Source organism: Ochotona princeps, chromosome 5 (genome assembly GCF_030435755.1).
Source record: "Ochotona princeps isolate mOchPri1 chromosome 5, mOchPri1.hap1, whole genome shotgun sequence".
NCBI lineage: Eukaryota > Metazoa > Chordata > Mammalia > Lagomorpha > Ochotonidae > Ochotona > Ochotona princeps.
The window spans coordinates 80,286,529-80,305,948 of record NC_080836.1 but is presented as its reverse complement, the minus strand read 5'-3'; the positions used below and the strand labels follow the sequence as shown (position 1 = coordinate 80,305,948).

Sequence of the window (19,420 nt, the reverse complement as noted above, 5' to 3'; positions counted from 1 at the left end):
CTGATGATTCACTCCCCAAGCGACCGTAACAGCTAGTGCTGCACCGATCTAAAGCCAGGATCCAGGAACTTCTTCCGGGTCTCCCACACGGGTGCAGGGTCCCAAGACTTTGTCCGTCCTTGTTTTGGTCCATCCTTGACTGCTTTCCCAGGCCACAAGCAGGAAGCTGGATGGGAAGTGGAGCTGCCGGGATTAGAACTGGCACCCATTTGGGATCCAGAAGCAGGCAAGGCAAGGGCTTTAGCCACTAGGCCACTGCACAGGCCCAGCATGTATTATTTGTAGCACACATTCTAAGTGATTCTGCATGCAAGGATCCAACGGGCCAGCAGCTAGGGACCTCTGGCTGTGTTGTATTGACACACAGATTTCTGTGAAGAACAACTGGACGTGTACTCCTCCACATCTCTGCTTCAGACACTTTGCAGACACAGAGCAGATGTTTCAGGTTACTGGGAAAAACATCCATAATGTAGCTCGGAAAATGCCAGGGCAGTGGGCTCCCAGCTTTACTTTGTGGCCCGTCAGTGATGGCAGAGAGCGTATTTGAAAAGCTGAATGCCTCCCCTCATGGGGCTGTGAGGTTTGCAGGGACTTGGTTGAAGGACCAGCTGATGGGGTTGGGAGAGCTGGACCCAGGATTTTCTCTAACCCACACAGCTGTTGATTGTTACTAGAGAGTTGCTTCAGGTAAGGCTTTCCATCTGCGTTTACTACATTATTATTATTATTATTCAGTGTTCATGGATGCATGACAATGTGGGATGTATACAAGCCAGATAGGCACTGAGGCCTGGTCCCTTGCGAACATGGGAACAGAAGTTTCTTGATATCACATAGATGCTACCTGTCTGTGGTGTATCCTGCTATCTGAGCCCTAACATTGACAAGCTCTCACCCAAAGCCGGGTGGGGAATGCAGGCCTAATCGCATCTAATCTGTCATTTACCACACTGCCTGAGTTAATGTTTAGCTGTATCTGTCTCAGAAGCAGAGCTTCTGTTAAAATGTAATAGGTCCTCATTTTTTGATTCCCTCTTTTGTTTGATGTTGAAATCCAGGTTTCTGGTTGATAGTTTTTTTCCTTTCCTCATTTGGCCTTTAAATAATCAGTATTTTCCTTTGTGGTCGACATGGTCGAACATTGCCTACCAGCTTCTATTTGATATCTCCTTAGGTGGATACTCCGCCTCCTTGCAGGTTTCCAGCCTTTGCTCCAAATTGTGTGTGGACTGTATGTGTGGCTTGTCTCGATCTCACAGGTGGACTCTATGTCTGAAAAGAGGAAAACGTATGAAGGGGCAAACACAGGGAGCAGAATGTGCTACGCGCATGCACACGTTCCTGGAGCCCCCGGCACAGGAAACTAAAGAAGCCAGGGTGTTGTTTCATTCCACTGGTGGCAGCAGGAGACACCTCTCCCTCGGTAACACTCAGTTTTAAACCTTTTTATCCTTTTGAGGCATTCGTGTCTCAAAAATGACCCAGGCAACCCTGTGCTACAGAGCAGCACCCTCCAATATGACTTTCTGCAGTGATGGAGAGATCTGTGTTTTTCACATGGTTTTTAAGCATCTGAGGTGTGACTTAGTTTATTGGTTTAAATTTAAGCTGTTCCATGTAGTAACTATCACAGTGGGTAGCTCAGCTTCATACCCACAAAAGACCAGGGTTGGGTAATTTCCACAGAAACCTACAGATATCCACACCTGTATAAATCTCTGCGGTTATTACTCTTGGCTACCTAGAAGGCAACCCCGGTATCAGCAGAAACTGATGGGCAAGGCACCATTTGAAAACACTCGACATTTAATTGGCTGAGGAGGAATAGGGTTTCCTCGAATCATCATCCATCACCCATGTCCCTTCTGTGCCTTCTTGGGCATCTGCCAGGAAGCAGGGCCTTCATGGTGCTACTGAGGCTCCTGGCTCCCACCCCAGTCCTCCGAGGAGACCACCACAGGGCAGAAAGGAGGTCAGGACAGACCTAGGTCTCTACTTGGGTATCCTCGAAAAATCTGTTAACCAGACTTTTCCAGTTCCTTCACGTCCAGCGTTAAGTGCAGGCTCGAACGGCTTCTAGTCCTGTCTGGTTTTGAGTCTGGGCCACGGTTGTTTCTGGACTCTATTCTCACTCATGAGTTGAAAGCTGGTTGTAGTCCCCATTCAATAGGTCATCCTAGGAAACTGAACCTCAGTGCAGCTTTGCCCCTGAGAGGTCAATGCTGGATGGAGCTTACCTGGATGGTCGCTGTTTGCGACCATCTTTCCTCAAAAAGCAAGTATGTCATGGATTCTGGTAATCTTTCAGAGGAGAAATTGTAGGATAAAACCTTTCTTAGGTTATCCTCCCTCAAAATTATACTTGTCTGTCATAAGCAATGGCCAATAAGCTATTGGCAACTCCCCAGTGTTTATAGGAAATTTACGGTTATAATCTGAAATTTTTTGTCACTCAGGAAAATCTGATTTTGAGCTGAGAAATCCTCATTCTTTTGCTGAATCCATTGACCCAATTTTCTTGGAAACTTGACTCTTCTATATATGAAAGTGTACACTGCTTTCTCTTTAATCTCATGCATTTACACCCTACCAAAAGTATACAGATTTTAAATAATTTTTTGTTTGTTTGTTTATCATTGCTATTTTCAAATTTGTAACCTGCGACTTATGGCACCTTAATTAGACATCTGCATGTCAGGTGATTGTTCTGTGATGATGGCAATAGCTGTTAACTTGAGCATGAATGTCATGATGGAAAGGCACGAGTCACGGAGCTGACCTTTTGCTATTGAGGCTGCTCCAGGGTGGGTTAATTCACACCCACCAGAGTCGTTAGTTCCCACTCTCCTCCTTCAGATTTACTCCTACACAGTTTACTGAGCTGCCAATCAAGACTCCGCATCTGGATGAGTGCACTGATGGGAGAGGGTTGCAATGGTGCTTGCTTCCTGCAGGGGCCAAGAAATCATTTACACAGCAGTCTTCAGATTTCTATTCTATTTATTTTCTAAACTGCAAAAAAGGGATGGGGAGAGTAAGTATTATGTTTTATCTTAAAAAACAAACAAACAAAATATCAAACATTCAAACAGCCTGAAGAGGTAGTTCTTGGAACTTAACTTCCCTCACCCTTCCAGGTCCCCTTCGCATCAGCCTGAGCGTTGAGTGTCCTTCCCGAGACAGGGACACAGCATTACTAGTAAAAAGCCAAGAGGCAGTTCACATTTTTTTTTTTCCTGGTGTTTCCCAGTGTTTTTCTCTCCTACTTCCCTTCTAGCTTGAAGCAGTGATGATCTTGACAACCATTAGGGGGCAGCTGTGACCAAAAAAGGAATCAGGCAAAAATGAAGAAGTAAAAATCTTAGATAAAGAGATGCAAAGGAAATGAAAAGAATGCTAAGGAGAAAGAACAGCAAAAGTGAGAACTGGAAAGAGAGAGAGAGAGAGAGAGAGAGAGAGAGAGAGAGGAAATAGACACAAAGCATTACACAGTGAAAGGAAAGCAGAGTGAGGTAATAAAGGAAAAAGCTACAGGAAAGGGAAGGGAGTGTGTTATGTGAGGGGCGATTTGGAAAGAACAGAAATTATACGATTTTTTTTTTACTTTTTAAGCAAACCTATAGAAACTGAATTGACTCTAACTTAGCCGAAGTGACGGGTTATCTTTTTTTGCATAGGCAGGCCTCTGTCCGTCTGGACTTCACTTCCCAGGTTCTGAGCGCCTCTGTCCTTGTGGGCTGTGATGGGGGCGGAGATGGGGAGTAGGTGGGGGAACCCCCTTCCCTGCATCTCCAGACTGCTCCAGGTACTTTCAGCCCTCAGAGAGGTGGCAAAATTAGCCTGAATATAAAGGTGTAGTTCTAGTTCCCCCAGCAGCAAGCAGTGGAGCTCAGCAAGGAGGGAGAGGCTTTCATTTGAAGCTGCTGCCATAATCAAAGTGCTCTCAGGTGTGCCCCAGGCAAGCCTCCCACCCCCCCTTTCAGCAGGTTAACTTCATTAAAGCTTCCAGCTACTGCTTTAATGTGTTCTGTAACCTCCCCCCCTCCTTTACATTAAGCTGAAACAAATCCTCCTGGGAATTCTGTACACTGATACTTTGCATTGGGAATGGAATGCAGGGACAACATTCATGCTGGCAAAATAATACATAGAAAATTGCTTCTAGAGCACAAGAAATAGGATCATTTCTCCTGAAGATCTTTCCTCTTTCTTATTCAAACCTCCCATTTCCAACCTTAAACTTTCAGGTAATCCCAGTTCAGAGTCACCAGGTAAGACATGAGTGTCTACAATTCCTCAATTTGCTAAATCTGATTCAGAAGACAGAATATCCCCCAAGCTTTCCCAAACTTGCTACCCAACGTCACTCAACAAATCCAGTGAAAACATTCATTGGAAAAATCAAAGGCTCCCAATTTCCCATTGCAGTTGTTAAGACTTAGGCATTCATTGAAGACCCAGGTTAGGGACACTTTGGGCATGCTGGGGTTATTAGGGAAAGTACCTGGGTTGCCTTTGTCCTAAGGAACCCTTGGAGTCCACATGGAGCTGGGTATTTGTCAACTGGGCACTGGAGGTTTGATGGGGTAGGCTGAGTGGCAGTAGGAAATGTTGCAAACAGAAGTCACTGTGCAGAATCTGGGGATCCCCTTGCAGCCTGAAGTGAGAAGTTCTCTTTAATTCCAACTCTCTTGTTCCCTTTTTCTGTGAAAGGATTCCTGCAGTTTCATTTCTAAGAAGTTGTAAAATTCATCCTGGAAACTTGGCCAAGTGAAAAAAAAAATCTTTCCGACCATAAGCAATTTGCTTTCCTTTAAACAAGTTTCCCAAAGTTAAATAGCAAATTTAGTCAACTTCACAACTTTTTGTTAGAATTTTGCAAAAATCTAGGATGCACAAACATTTTCCACTGGGATTCCCATTTCATTTCATCATAATTTAGCTGAAATAAATGTAATTTTGACTGAACACATCTGGAAGTGTGTTTTCCTTCTGCCGTATCTGACTAATGGATTATCATAAGTAGTGTGGCTTCTACAACAACAAGCTCCCCAACTCCTTAGAAAGTGGAAATATGTCTTAAGGGAGAGGAGTATCCCAGGGCAAGTCTGTAATGATATGAACAATGAGGTTAACAATACAAGAAGACATCTCACAGAGATCGCAGGGCCCTGAACCAGGATCAAGAGACCCAGGTTCTGGTCCTGGCTTTTGATTTGAAACTGCCTGTGTAAAGTCCTTTCATTTCTCTGGGACTATGATTTCTTGCTCATGAAAGTCATTTTGTTATAGCCTGGTGCAATGGCTTATTGGCTAAATCCTCACCATGCAAGCACTGGGGTCCACTGGGTCATGTCCTGGCTGCTCAGCTTCCCATCCAGCTCCCTGCCTGTGGCCTGGGAAAGCAGTAGAGGATGACCCAAAGCCTTGGGACCCTGTGTTCATGTGGGAGAGCTGGAAGAAGCTCCTGGCTCTTGGCTTTGGATTGGCTCAGCTCCAGCCATTGTGGCCATCTGGGGAATGAACCAGCAGATGGAAGATCTTTCCATTTCTCCTTCTTTCTGTAAACCTGGTTTGCCTATCCAGTTAAAAAACAATAAACCTTAAAAAATAAAGTCATGTTGTTATTCCACAGCCATGGTCCTATGAAATTACTCAGGTGAACCTACCACATATTATAAAGCAGGGTCCAATTTTGACTTACTGTGAGTAAAAAAATATTTACTGAGCATGTACTATATGCCCAGCTCTGTTTAGGTGAATACCAGCCAGCATGTGCAGTAATGGTAGCTACTTTAAGAGAGTTGGTGGTGGAGGAGGAACTAGAAGACAGATAGTACTCAAGTCAATATTAAGCAGGATTTTTAAACCAACAGGGAATCTTTTCTACTAACCAAGGTTCCACTATAAGTCAAGAACCCAACTCGGGCTCACTCATTCTCTGAGCTTTAAGAAAAGGGGTTGAGCTACCTTCATATTTCTCGAAGTGTGGATTGAGATGCATTAGTGGGTTATAAAATGAATGTAGACTACAATTAGCATTTGTAAAAATTACATAGACTAGAATAAAACCAAAATATATATTGTTGTATAAAGTTTGTTTTTTGCATGCACACTCATGAATATAGATAAACATGTAAATATATATGAGGATTCTTCACAAATGTAAACATAGAATTAGAATAATTTATTTTGGTCAAAGATTTTTTAAAATCAATGCATAGTTTTAAAAATAATGAACATTTTTAATAAATATTTTGAAGATATTTCATATGCATAGATTTCATTATTTTGCATCAACTGAAATGTATTTATTACTGAGTTTCATTTCCCATGATGTCTCCTTATATGTTCTATGCACACGTAATGAACACAATTGTTCTGGGTCACAGCTCTAATGTGTTTCTTGTGAATTGCAGTGGATTAGATGACTTCTAAAACATTTTTAAGCTTTTAAACACTGAATCTATTAAATTTTTATAGCCAGGGCCTGGTGTAGCACAGTTTTTGCTTGACTTTACTTATTACTAAGTAAATCTTGTTGCTTGTCGGAGAATCCCGGTGTTTAATTCCATTGCAGGCATTGTGATTGGTGTTTGATAAATGCTTTTGTAATTAATGGAAATGAGATTTATGTACTGGATCTTAAGATAAATATAGCAACCTAATATGAATCATCAAATAAAATTTACTAGCAGATGTATCAAAATAATTTATTACATTTCCCCAAATGCAAGCCTCACAAAGCAAATTCAGAATTATGTTGCCTTTTCTTCTTATGGTACTAGGAACTGTCTTGTCTCAGAACTCTCAGAAACTCTGCTAAGATTAAAAGAAAAAGATAAAAGAGGTTAAAATGTTCTTCTCCCAAGTAGGACATACTGCCTTCTTTTCAGTTATAACTGTAATTCAATAAACTTACAGACTGCTTAAAGAAAGAAAAGAATTAGTGGGAGAAATTTTTCTGTTTTTTGTCCTTGGGGACCCGGATAATTCTGTCTTTCTAACAATTCCCCTGATCTTGTTGGTTTTCATTGTTTCAGTCATCTTTTAAAGAATGGCAGGAATGTCACTTTAACACAGATGTTTTCCTTAGCTATGGACTAAGTAGTAGGCTTCTCTTCTCAGACTCGTTTTTGAAAATTATCCATTTGATTAGAAGTGGATGACCCTAGTCTTCCATCCTCCCTCTCTGGGAACCCTTGTTGACGCCCATTAGAAAGAGAGAGCTGGAGCGAGGAGATCCCATCAAGGACTCAATGATACATCATTTTTAAGAAAGTCGAGAGTCAATGGACTCTGCTCAGAGCCCCGTGCACATGCCCATGAGTTAATTTGCAACTCCATTTCCTTAATTGTCTGAAAATCCACGGCCAGGCAAATTGACTGCGAGTTCAGGATTACTCCACACACTTTCTGTGTCCATCCTCTCCTGCCTTCCCAAAAGCAAGGCAGATACACAACCCTAAGAAAAAGGCTAGCAAGACAGCATCCCAGTCGCTCACTCTACACCTTTTGACCCACACATGTTAATGGCCACAGGAACGTGTCCATTCAGCCATTCCTTAAGTCACACAAAAATATAATCTTGAGACCAAGTCCAAGTTTTTGTGACTCAAAGTCTATTATGAATGACCTAAAAGAAGGCCTTGTTTGAAGAGAGCCCATAATTTTAAAATAAAGACTCCAGAACTGGTTAGTCCTTTATGTTCATTTGTATAGAACTGTTAGCAAAAGTCCTCGAACCACTGCATAGACTCAAAGCTGTAAGGATCACCAAAGCTCTTTGCATCATTTATAGTCTTTATTGTAGTGTTGCTGTTATCATTTCTCCTTTTACTAGTGATTGATTTGTCAGGCTAGGGATATTCCGTGTACTCACATGCCTCTTTGCTGACTGTAAGTCATATCGAATGCAAACCCATCCCATGTGCTTTCCTAAGTAGTTCCAGTTTTCGTAGATTTTCTCCTTGAATAATCTCTCATAGAATCATTTTAACAATGACACTCAGTGAAGATATGCTAAGATTCATAATTTCTTTTTTTGGTAGCTGAAGTTAACAGCACTCATCATTCTGAGCTATGACACCCAACTGACACTGAGAGATGGCAGCTTTCAGTTAAACAAATGCAAAGCTGTATTTAGGCTCTTTTGCAACGTTGTGATGGGAGGAAATCAAAGACTCTTTTACTGCTATTTTTAAAATACACACCAGAGCAATTCTATCAGCAATATTGTTACTATAGATTTTGTATTTTGATACTTTATGTTTAAATGTAATATATTGGAGGAAATTCAAATTCAATGAAAATGATTTGAAAAAAGTTTGAAGAATTGTTGTGACATTTGTTAGGATAAATGATCCCTGGGGCCCAGCATGATGGCTCAATTGCTAACTCCTCACTTTGCAGGTGCCAGGATCCTATACGGGCACCAGATTGTGTCCCAGCTACTCCACTTCCCATTCAACTCCTTGCTTGTGGTCTGGGAAAGCAGTCAAGGATGGTCCAAAGCCTCGGGACCCGGCACCAGAGTAGGAGACCTGGAAGACGCTCCTGGCTCCTTGCTTTGGATTGGCTCAACTTCAGCCATTGTGGCCATTTGGGGAGTGAACCAGTGAATGGAGAATCTTTCTCTCTGTAAATCTGATCTGATTTTCCAATAAGAGTAAATAAATATTTAATAATAATAATAATAATAATAATAATAATAATAATAAAAGATTTCTTGGATTGTCTTTAAAGAGAAAGGCAGGACTTTTGTTTAGGGACAAAGGAGACACAGCCAGCAGACAGAGTATCAAGCCTGGGATCCCAACTAAATGTTTCAGACAAGATCCTTTGCCTTTTGCTAATTACAAAATAAACAGATCCCACCTCCTGCACTAGAGTTGTTTAGACAGCCTTTCTGCCTGCGGGTCTAGGGATGTCAGTTTATTTATCACATAAAGTGTTGTTGGCCGAGCAGGAAATTACACTCTAAACTTCTGACACCAAGTTCTGTACTGTCACCACAGGGCAATGCTCAGATCCCAAACTTCAGCACCTCCCACATTTCCCCTGCCTGGTCTATTTACTCACTTGCTTGCAAAAGAATCCAGGATGACTCCAAAAGAACTTGCAACAGACCGTAAATTAGCCTCAGCTGGCCAAACCAAGGGCTGTCACCAGGATGTTGACTTAAAAAAAAAAAAAAACAGTTGTCACCACCGTGTAAAGAACATATCACCCAACATTAGCATTTACAAAGCACCGCACTGCTCCTGGGAGTGACTGGGGCTGTGTAAAGAGATCACTTTCCTCCAGTGTGCCGGTGAAGACAGACACACTAGTCAGGGAGCAAGGGAGGATGCCCAGGCATGGTGGGCACAGACAGTGCGTTGTGCAACCTTGAGTGATAGCATGTCTATTGGCATTGAGGGCTCTTCCAACAACAAGCAGAGGGGGGTGTAGTTGGGTGGAGAACACTACTGAGTATTACCTCTAAAACCAACTCCAATCTAGATAGGATAGTTGCCATTTCTTTTTGTAAAACTCTCAAAAACCAGAATATCTAAATTATCCTTTTGTAGGTTTGTTGCCTTGTTAAAAAAAAAAATGACTATGCCTAGCTCAGGGTGGGAGCATGACAAAACAGGAAGAATGTAGTTCTGGGGGATAGGAGATCTAATCTTTTTGTCATTCCCCGGTCTTGCAAATCTATTTTACTCAACTCTCTGGGTTTCTGATTCTTCCCCTATAAAGCAAAGAAACCGGAGTTGATGGGTCTCCATGGAAGACTGGTCCTGTGCATTGTGAACTCATTTGTACCAACAGCCCTCTCTTACTGTGTGTTCTTTCATGAGGTGGCTGGATTCATGACTGCAAAAGACTGATTAGACTTTGGAAGAGAGTTTGACAATTTATTGCTTGGTGCCTCTGTTCCAATGCAGCAGGATTAGGCACAGGAACAGGAATGCAAACAGCATGAGGGGCAAAGGTTATGACATATCTGGTTAGAAGCCAAGACTATTACGTAGCTAGGTGCACTGAGATCTTGATTTGAGCCAGTGGTAAGGTCCCTTCTTATTGGTATGTCCTGTGACTAAAACACTCAGGAGCTGGTAGCCTTTTGACTGATTCATCAGGGAAACCTGGATGGATTTGGAATTTTGAAACTTTGGCACTCTTGAAATTTGGTAGAACAAAAAGTGCATGCCCTCATACTTGCAGCCTTGTTTGGTGATAGTCTAGATATGCCATTTTGTGACAACATCTAGGGCTCTGTCCATGAAATCTGTGGGGGATTAAATAGTGTACCAAAATCATGCACTTGCAACGGGAACAGTGTGATGCTGGGAGCAGCACAGATGGACATGGGACTTTGGAGATCTCATCTGCACAGGGGTATGTTCCTGAGAGTCATAAGGACACACTAAGATGTTTGGAAGAGAGGGAAGAAGTGGGGCCAGGAGGAGAGGGTTTAGCAGATATGATGGTATTCTGTGGTTTAGAGGAAGAACTGACTTGACTTAGTTGCTGCTATTTAGGGAGAACCAATAAACCAACATCATCATCACCACACACACACACACACACACACACACACACACACACACACCCAATCTCTGAGAGAAAACAAAAGCAAGTTATCTCCTGGGGTCAAACATTCACTGCATCTTTCTTTTTCCAAGGTAAGGAATTGAGATATTGCCCTTACCCTACCCAGCAGAGGAAACGGGGAGTGGTGAGAACAGCTGTGACCTCTGAGCCCAAGAGCTGGTGTTGAGAGAAATTACAGCCCGGATTTGAAGGGAGGGTAGGAAATTCGAGAGAACATAATAAGGAAGACTCTCTCTCTCTCTCTCTCTCTCTCTCTCTCTCTCTCTCTCTCTCTCGGAGACACAGAGACAAAGAGAGAGATGGAGAGGGAATGGTGTAATGTGAAGAAGGGGCAGGACGATTGTGGAGCATACTCACGGCTGTCAGTAGAAATGACACCAAGCCCCATTTCCAAGATCTGGACAGTGAAGTTCTGTGGTAGTTCAGAGCTGGGCTAAACATGTTAAGGGGTGGAAGTTTGGTTGGATGCCAGTAGGGATACCTACGTTCTAGATCAGAGACTGGGCTGCAATCTGGGTTCTACTTCTAATTCCTGCTTCCTGTTAATGTATCCTTTGGGATTCAGCAAGTGATAACGTAGCTACTTGGGTCCCTGCCATCCATGTGAAAGACCTTGATTTAGGTCTTGGCTGTTGTGGGTATTTGGGGAGTGAGCCAGTGTGTGGAAGTTTTAACTTTTTAAACTCGCAAATAAATAGATTCTTAAAAAAAAGCCCATTCTTATGTGAGAGCCTTCCACAAACTATTATGCCGCCTAGTAAGATCCCATACAAGGATACTTCTAAAAGGTTGATGTAAATGGAATTAAGAGATACATTTGATTTAGCGCAAAATATTTTGAAGCCCATGTATGAAAGAATATTCCAAGCATTTGTGAACAAGCCAATGTTGGACTTAGCAGTGGAGATGCTGCTTGGGATGTATTGCAGCCTATGTCAGAGTGCTTGGGTTTCAAACTCAGCTCCCAATGCCAGCTTGCTGCGTGCTGTGAGTCAGGGGGCTCAGATTCCCATGGAGGCAATCCGCATTGACTTGCTAGTTCCTGGGTTTCACCTGGTCTGGTCCTGAACCGAAAGAGATATCTCTTTCCCTCACCTCTACCTTTCAAATGAACTAAAATACATTTGTAAAGAGAAAGTTCATGAAACAATGTTCTATGAAAAAATGAGGCAAAAACTTTCATTTTTTTTGTATTAAATACATATAATGTTAGCTTCTATTTTTTTCATGAAGTTTGTAGAGTATGATAGCATTAGTGGGCCTAGTAGTTCTTTTCACTTGCTGCAAAAGGACTCTCCCCCATACTCTAAGCATGAGTGTGTATCCTCGCCACTTTAGCATCAGCTGTGGCTAAGTGATGTGGCTTGATTATTAAGAAAGCAGTGAGAGTGAAGTGTGTCCAACTGTGTGGACAGTGGGGAAGCCAACAGAGGCTCAGTCATGGCCATGTTTGTTTTTTTTTTTTTGCCAATATCATGGGAATAGCATGTCTGGGGTTGCCTGTCTGGATCCCAGCAGGAAGAGGTCGTAAGAAGCAGAGTTGGCCTGAGGCTGAGCTATGCTTGTGTGTGCTGTGGTTGGGTACAGGCTTTGTGTAGTCAACCCCAAGACACAGATTCCAGAGAATACAGACTAACACAGCAACTTTGCATTCTGTGGTTGTTCTCTGTGGTTCTGGAACAAAGTGATCAATGGTGGCACTTCCTACAGTTTTAAGGGAGGGTGTGTCCTTGGTCCACATGCAGTGGGTTTGGAGAGATGAGACGTCCGTCATAGCCAGCAGAGCATTGTCAGCTCAGTGTCTCTCCCTGCGTTTTCCCCTCCTCCAGGGAGAATTACTCCTTCTGGTCTGAAGAGAAGGCCCTAGTGCCTTCCTCAGAGTTACACATTCTCTGAAGCAGAAATAACTCAGGGAACTGATCCATGAAAGGGGAAGTTGGGGCAGGAGGATTCTATAGACGAAATCCAGGAAATTCCGCTGAATCTAAGTGTGGCTGACCCTGACAGAGCGCTGTCTATCTGGAGGTGGAGGGGTGGTGTGACCCTGGCACGAAGTGAGAGAATGTTTCATCCTTTCCTAGAAATCTTCAAAAAAACAAAATCTCAAAGAGGAACCAGAAGTGCCCAGGAATGAAAGTATCTCCTGATAGTGACAATTCAGAATATATCTAGGTAATTGGTGGTAGAGTTTTCTGAGATGGAGTTGAACTTTTCTTCACCTATGGGAAAAACTCGCCAAGCTTTGTGTCATGAACGAGGACTTCTCTTCAGCTATTTCATGAGAATGATTTTGTGTGTCTTCACAGCAAGCTGTTCTAGAGTTGAGGTAGCTATATCGCTCTGTTTCATTGGACATGATATGATTGGCATTATATTGGATGATTAGCAGGCTAAATGACCTCTTGAATACTCCCAGCACAAATGGATTAAAATTTATTATTTAATAGTATGGTTCATGACATTAAAATGTCAGAATTGACTTAATTAGGGCAAACAAGTAGAATTAAATCTGAAATGCAAACATACCATTTTATCCCATTTATCCCTGTAAGCCACATCAAATTATTTATGGGAATGAAATGGCGTTTAAATAAGTGAATTAATGAACATATGAATGAATGTTATGTCACAGTCTAACACTACATCCAGACTGAAAATGTGAGCCACAGAAAGTTCAGGAAGGTATAAGAACATCAAGCTGAGATCTTCAGTCATAGAGGAAATGCTAAAACATTTGGGAAAGGAGGGAAAAGGACTGACAGAATGTACAAGGTTTGTGAGTTCCAACACTTCTACAAAACGCTGGAAATGATTCAAAGGAAAAGTGAGCCGTTAGGTGGTTCTCAGCAGGCAACAGTGCATTCCAGTGAGAGACGTGCCAATGCTGTGGCTTTACATTAATTTCCTTTTCATCCCAAATGTTCATTTGTGTCTCGTGAGAGGCTTCTTTCCCCTAGTGTGACAAATTTTCCAATTTTGTAATGGAAGCCAGGAGAAAATGGAATTCTCTTTACAGAAATCCATTTTTGCAGCCAACTTTCTTGAGATGCATCTATCCCTGAAAGCAATTTGCTTCACCCGCGTGTAGATGCAGCAGAGGTGTTTAGGGCCGGTTAAGTGGATCACTGACAATTTGCTCTCAGAGCTTGTGGGAGATTTAGCAGCAAGGCCTTGAGGGGAAATGTGGTAAGGGCTTTTCTCTCCCAACCCATCTTAAACTGTGCTGAGCTCTATTTCCAGGGAAACAATTTCACTGGAGTGGGTGGTATGTATGGGTAAAGGGGCATGGGGAACGTATAGTGCTCCCACACATCAAGACATAATTATCAGTGACCCTTACTCTGTGTCTCCAGCATGCTGAGGAATCTAGCTGTCAAACTTCAGCAAGGTGCATGGAAGGCAAATCAACAGACAAAAGTAGTGTTGGTGTATGTCCCTGTCATAGATGCGAAAAGTCACTGAGGAGTTGTAAGAACACAGAAGAGGTTGTGTAATAGGACTGAAACTTATGCCTGGCTGGCGTCTTTTCCTGGCTGACATCCCAAAACTGCCTCTTTGGGGGCACATTTATGATTATGTAATGGCAAAACAAAGGCGTTTGGTAGTAAATTAAATCAGTTTTATACTATGTGGGTGACTTGTATGCCGTGTACACAGCCAGGCTTTGACGAGTTCCAGTGTGGGAAATGCACTTGAAGCATAACAACTGGCTCTTCTCCATCTGTTCATGTTCCCCATTTGACTCATCCCTGTGCTTCAGTTCTTCTCTGACTTGTTAGCAAGTTGAGCAAATTTCAAAGCTATATGAACTAAATGCACACAGGTCAGAAATTACCTTGTGAGAGACCTCAGAGGACATATAGGCTTGCCTTGCCATGGGAAATGTTTCATCTACTGAACTCAAGAGCAAGCTAACTTTCTCTTGGCAGAAATGGGGCACAAATAAGGCTCAGATGAGAGTGGATGGAGAAGAAAATTGGTCAAAAAGTAAAAGTTTATGCTCAAAAAAGTAGGAACCAAAAACCCACCAAAGGAACTTGATAAAAATAAATGTGCACAAAGGTAACAAATCAGAAGAGTTATTGACGAGTTCAAAAAAGAAGAGCTCTGTGATTCTTCGCCAAAGCTAGATGGGCTTCCATGGTCTTGTTTTGCTGGTTCCCATCAGTGTGTCAGGATGCCAGCTGTGACTTGCCACGGTGGTGACACGCTTTCATGAGTATAGCACCTGTTGCCCAACCCCATAGGACAATGATTCAATGTGCAGAAGCATGCACCTGAATTTTTCAGGCAAAACAATCAAGAAGAATATGAAGTGCATCTTGTGTAGTTGAAAGGAGTTGACTGTATCTACACACCCACAGTTGAATGAGTACTGTAGAGCAGATTTCATTCATAATAACACTGGCTTACATTTATTGCATGCTTATTATAATTCTGAAAATGGTCTAACCACTCTACTTGCTATGGTCTGAACAGCATTTGGCTCTCAATCTCATACAGACATTTAAAACCCATTAAGTCATCAGGCGATGGTGCTGAATGCATGGGAACTTAATTTAATTATGGTGTTTAGGAGCTGAGCCCAGTGGCAGGTCCTGAGGGTCCTGGGGTATGCCCTTGGAAGGTTGTGCTGGTGAGAGAGCTGGTTTTATAAGCCTGAGTCCAACCCATCCAGCTCACTGCTTCTGATTATAAGATCCTTCCTTCACAAGTACTCTATTCCTGCTATCTACTGCCCTCTCAACTGTTGCCTAAACAAGGAGAGCACTTAATCTTGGACTGTGAACTCCTTAAACAATGAGCCAAAATAAATCCCTTTCTTTATCAGTAGCCTCTATCCATATTTTGCTACAGTAACAAGAAGATGACTAATGCATGAGTGTTTCATGCTAATTGAATTCTCACAATAAGGTAGCAAAAGTTTACTTTTTCCGTTTTCACTGGTACAATACAGACAGTGATAACTAGTTCAAAATCACAGAGTGTTAGCATTCAAACTTAGGTCATTAGGCTCCAGGAATGGGGCTTGTAACCATGTATCCTAGTATACATGTATACCAGTTTAGTCAACAAAAACCTTTTGAATTAATACACACACACACACACACAAACACAAACACTAGTTATGCTTGAATGCTTTGACCTCATCAGATTGATATCAGAATGAAAAGTTTATTTTTTCATGCCTTAGCTTTTCCGTAAGTCTAGTGAGCATTAGGTCACAACCTATACCAATTTACCAAATCCAAGCTCCCATCATGTGTTAGGTAGTTTACTAAACACTCAGGGGTTCCAATCTGGTTTCCTGAAAGTTCCCAAACTATTCATAGAATAATACCTAATTTTTCCATGAGAAATATGATACAGATGACAGAGTAATAAGATGAAGATGAAGGCCTTTATTGGAGTAAGGGTAGAAGACAGGGAAAGCCCAGACAGAAACATACCAAAAGAAATTATTGATTGACAATACTGAGGTTTAGATAGGGGGAATGCACCCCAAACTTCTAACGTTACCCCACTGCTGATGTGATGTAGCCAATTATATTTCATCCTCAAAAGCAGGTTATTTCAAATCACTTTTTTTGTGTGCTTCATCAGCATTATAAAAAGAATTAATAAGACACCTGTTTTGTCCATTTATGGAGTTTGGGATTTATGTGGTTCATCTTTCCCTAAAGATGAGTTGATAAATTTTGTCTGTTCTTCACTGTTGACAGTATTAGTTAAGCCTTTTGCTTTTGCAAGGAATAGATATTCAACTCAATTTAGCTTAAATGGAAGGGGATTCATTGGCTCATATAATCAGGAAATTGGGAGTCAAGGCACAGCTCGATCCAGAAACACAAATAATGTTGCGAAGGCATTGAACCACTGTTTCCTACTAGATATGCGATCCAAGGAATCATCTCTCTCCTGCCTCGGCTTGTCTGTCTGCTGACATTTCCAAGCAGGCTTTGTTCAAGTGGAGGACAACTCACATTCTACCAGCTTAGCAATTTAAATGGAAATAGAATTTTTCTCTCCCAACAGCTGCATGTCAATCATTGAAATAACTACAACTGGCTTGATTTGATGTCCATCCCTTAAGCCAGAGACTGGAGAGTTGTGATTGGCCAATGTGGATCATTTGTCCACCTCCTATGAAAGGTATGGGTGAGATTCCTCATGTGAGAGCAAAACCAGGACTAGGTAGTGTTAGGGAGGAATTCTTCAGTGCAACCAGGAGACCAGATTTGGGGTGGGGAAAGTACAAAAAGCTAGACTGGTAATACCTAAATTTCAGTCTGAGCTCTTAATCTTCCCTTATCAGCGCAACTCTGCATACATAATACTCATGCCACAACTTAGACCTGACCACCTTTGGGTGGTTTATGACTGTGAACATAGTTATCTTCCTGTAAATGCAGGTTCTTAGGACAATTGGCTCCTGTTATTAGCAGTCACTTAACACCTGTATAGCTTTCATGGTGAACAAGGCGCTCCCACTTCAAAATGATCGCATGCCACCTGCACAGCATGAAAGTACATAGGATATCCATCACTATTCCCAGTTTATGGAAGCAGAAATAGGGCCTCAGGTTGGAGGCTTGTTCAGGGTAGCTGAATGATGGTAAGTGGTCAGCTCAGCTGGGAACCTGGCTCTTTGCATTTGAAGATGAACATGAGAAAAATCAAGAGTTTTCTGTGAACTTAAAGAACATTTCTAAGGTCATGGGTGACTTCAATTACAGTCGGAAATTAGGATTTTTCTTTCCAGGTTTTCACAACTAGAAAACTGTTGGCCTCCTAAAACAATTCCTATCCTTAAAACCTGTCCAGAACCAATGCCAGGAAGTTTTGCTTGAAAATACATCCACTTAAGACTATGTAAGCTGATTTGTCTCCAGCACATTCTGTGCCTTTGCAATGCAGCACACGCTCACTTGATTTTCAAGCTCCTTTCAAAAGGAGCCAATGTGAGAGATTTGTGCTTATGAATTACTGTACTTGTCATGAAAGAATTCCAATACATGCTTGAGATGTTCACACAGCAGATGATCACACAGGTTCCATATTGCTAGCATGGTGTCTAACTGTCCATCCTAATGCCATTACAATGTGGCTAAAGGTCAGTTAACCTTTGGTGGCTCTGCAGGTGGTGGTGGGGGAAGGGTACATCCAGTCTCTAGAATTGCAGGTGCTCACGAATAGAATTAGGATGCATAGTCAGAACACTGTAACTGGTTACATCCACTAATTGAGCTCTCATCTGACAAGTACCTTATTGTTTTATGGGGGGGGGGGAGTAGTGTGTAGAGGGGAAAAAGAAAAACAAAACCAGCAACCCACACAATTAGGGACCAAACAATATTAAACAAGTCCTTATGGCCATAGGTATCGCTGTATAGTGCTTTGCCTTGCATTGTTAGCGACTCATGTATTATGAAGCACTTAGGGATGCTCACTAATGGAGTCTCGCTCCCTGCTGGAGGGCGACTTGAACATTAGACTCTGTGACTCAGGTGCAGAAACTCGCCTGTATTAGTGCAGGTACAATGATGCTTTCCTCTCTCACAGGGATGTAGTGAGGCTTAATTAATTGTTGGGGAAGCACTTTGAGATTCTGGGATGAAAGGCACTATATAATGATAATAATTTGCATCGACAAGGTACATTTCTTCAGTGGAATTCCAAGCACCATAACAAACATTAATTAATCCTCATAACACGCTGGCAAGGCAGGTAAGTTTTCCCAGGATACACTAAACAAATCCACCATATTATGAGTAGGAGGGAGGCTACAGCGATGAACTTACTTTATTATTTATTCTTCGTGGGAACTTCCAGAGAGGCTGACGTGAACCCTGCTTCCCATTAGTCCAAACGATCTGCCATCCGCTTCTGATTATCCACCAATATCGTATTCTGCTGGAGCGCTAATCATTCTGCTTGGGGGACACGTGTCCCAGCAAAGCGAGTCATAAACAGCTGTCATTCCAATGGGTATTAATGCCTATTGTCTCCCATTCTGGAACTCTGTGCCTCCCCTATGCAAAGAGAATGGTGGGGGGAGCAGGCGACATCTGTTTCAAAGCCTGACTGTAGCCATGTTGGAGAGAATGCACCTGGCTTCCACTTTCAAATCCTTGTACCCAGTGACCTCTTGGCCCTTCTTTGTTGCCAGCAGATTTATCCTTTACATTTTGGCTTTTCATCTCCATGCTGCACGGGGGAATGGAATTGAGGGGGTGGCTAAGGAGGGAGTTCTGGGCTGCATACAAGCTGGGCACCCAGCATTCCTATCAAGTCTCTTCTGTCTTGGAAGTGCAGAAGCAGCTTCCTAACCCCAACCTTCCCCAGCTAATGTAATGCATGCCTAAAAGGCAGAGAAGAGCCTCCCACCTGACAGACGACTTCAGTGTGCTCAGCTGAGGATGGATTGGTCCTGAGTGGCTCTGCAGTGTTACCTGGCTTTAATTTCACATGTGTTCGCTGACTGCCGCTTTCCAGATTGAAGGGAGAACGAGAAAGAGCAGATCAACGTGCTTGCTCCCTTTTCCCGTCCCAGCCAGCCTCCTGGGCTGCAAGAGCATGGGCCCAGCACTCACCATGTTGTGCAGAGCAATGCCCGCGAGATCTCCGACCAGACGGGCAGTCTCCTTCAGGGATGTCCTCTCGACAAAGCGACATGGGGTAAGCGGCAGCCTCGTCTGGGCTTTGGTTTGACCAAAGGCAATTACTGAGTTGGCCCAACTCTCTAACCTTAGCCTTCCTCTTAGTGGAAGGAAAGGGCTGGAATAGGTCATTTGCTGAAGCACATTTTAAACTC

The 19,420-nt window shown here is 42.6% G+C and overlaps 1 long non-coding RNA gene across 1 annotated transcript; it reads right to left on the bottom strand.

Annotated features, from left to right (window-relative positions):
* Window positions 1–2,648: 2,648 nt before the first annotated feature.
* Window positions 2,649–18,545, bottom strand: LOC105941657 (uncharacterized). The gene is made up of 3 exons (XR_009245495.1): window positions 18,408–18,545; window positions 9,085–9,182; window positions 2,649–3,015 (listed from the first exon to the last, which is right to left on the bottom strand). It is a non-coding gene; the product is annotated as an uncharacterized LOC105941657 (long non-coding RNA).
* Between the last annotated feature and the right edge of the window lie 875 nt (window positions 18,546–19,420).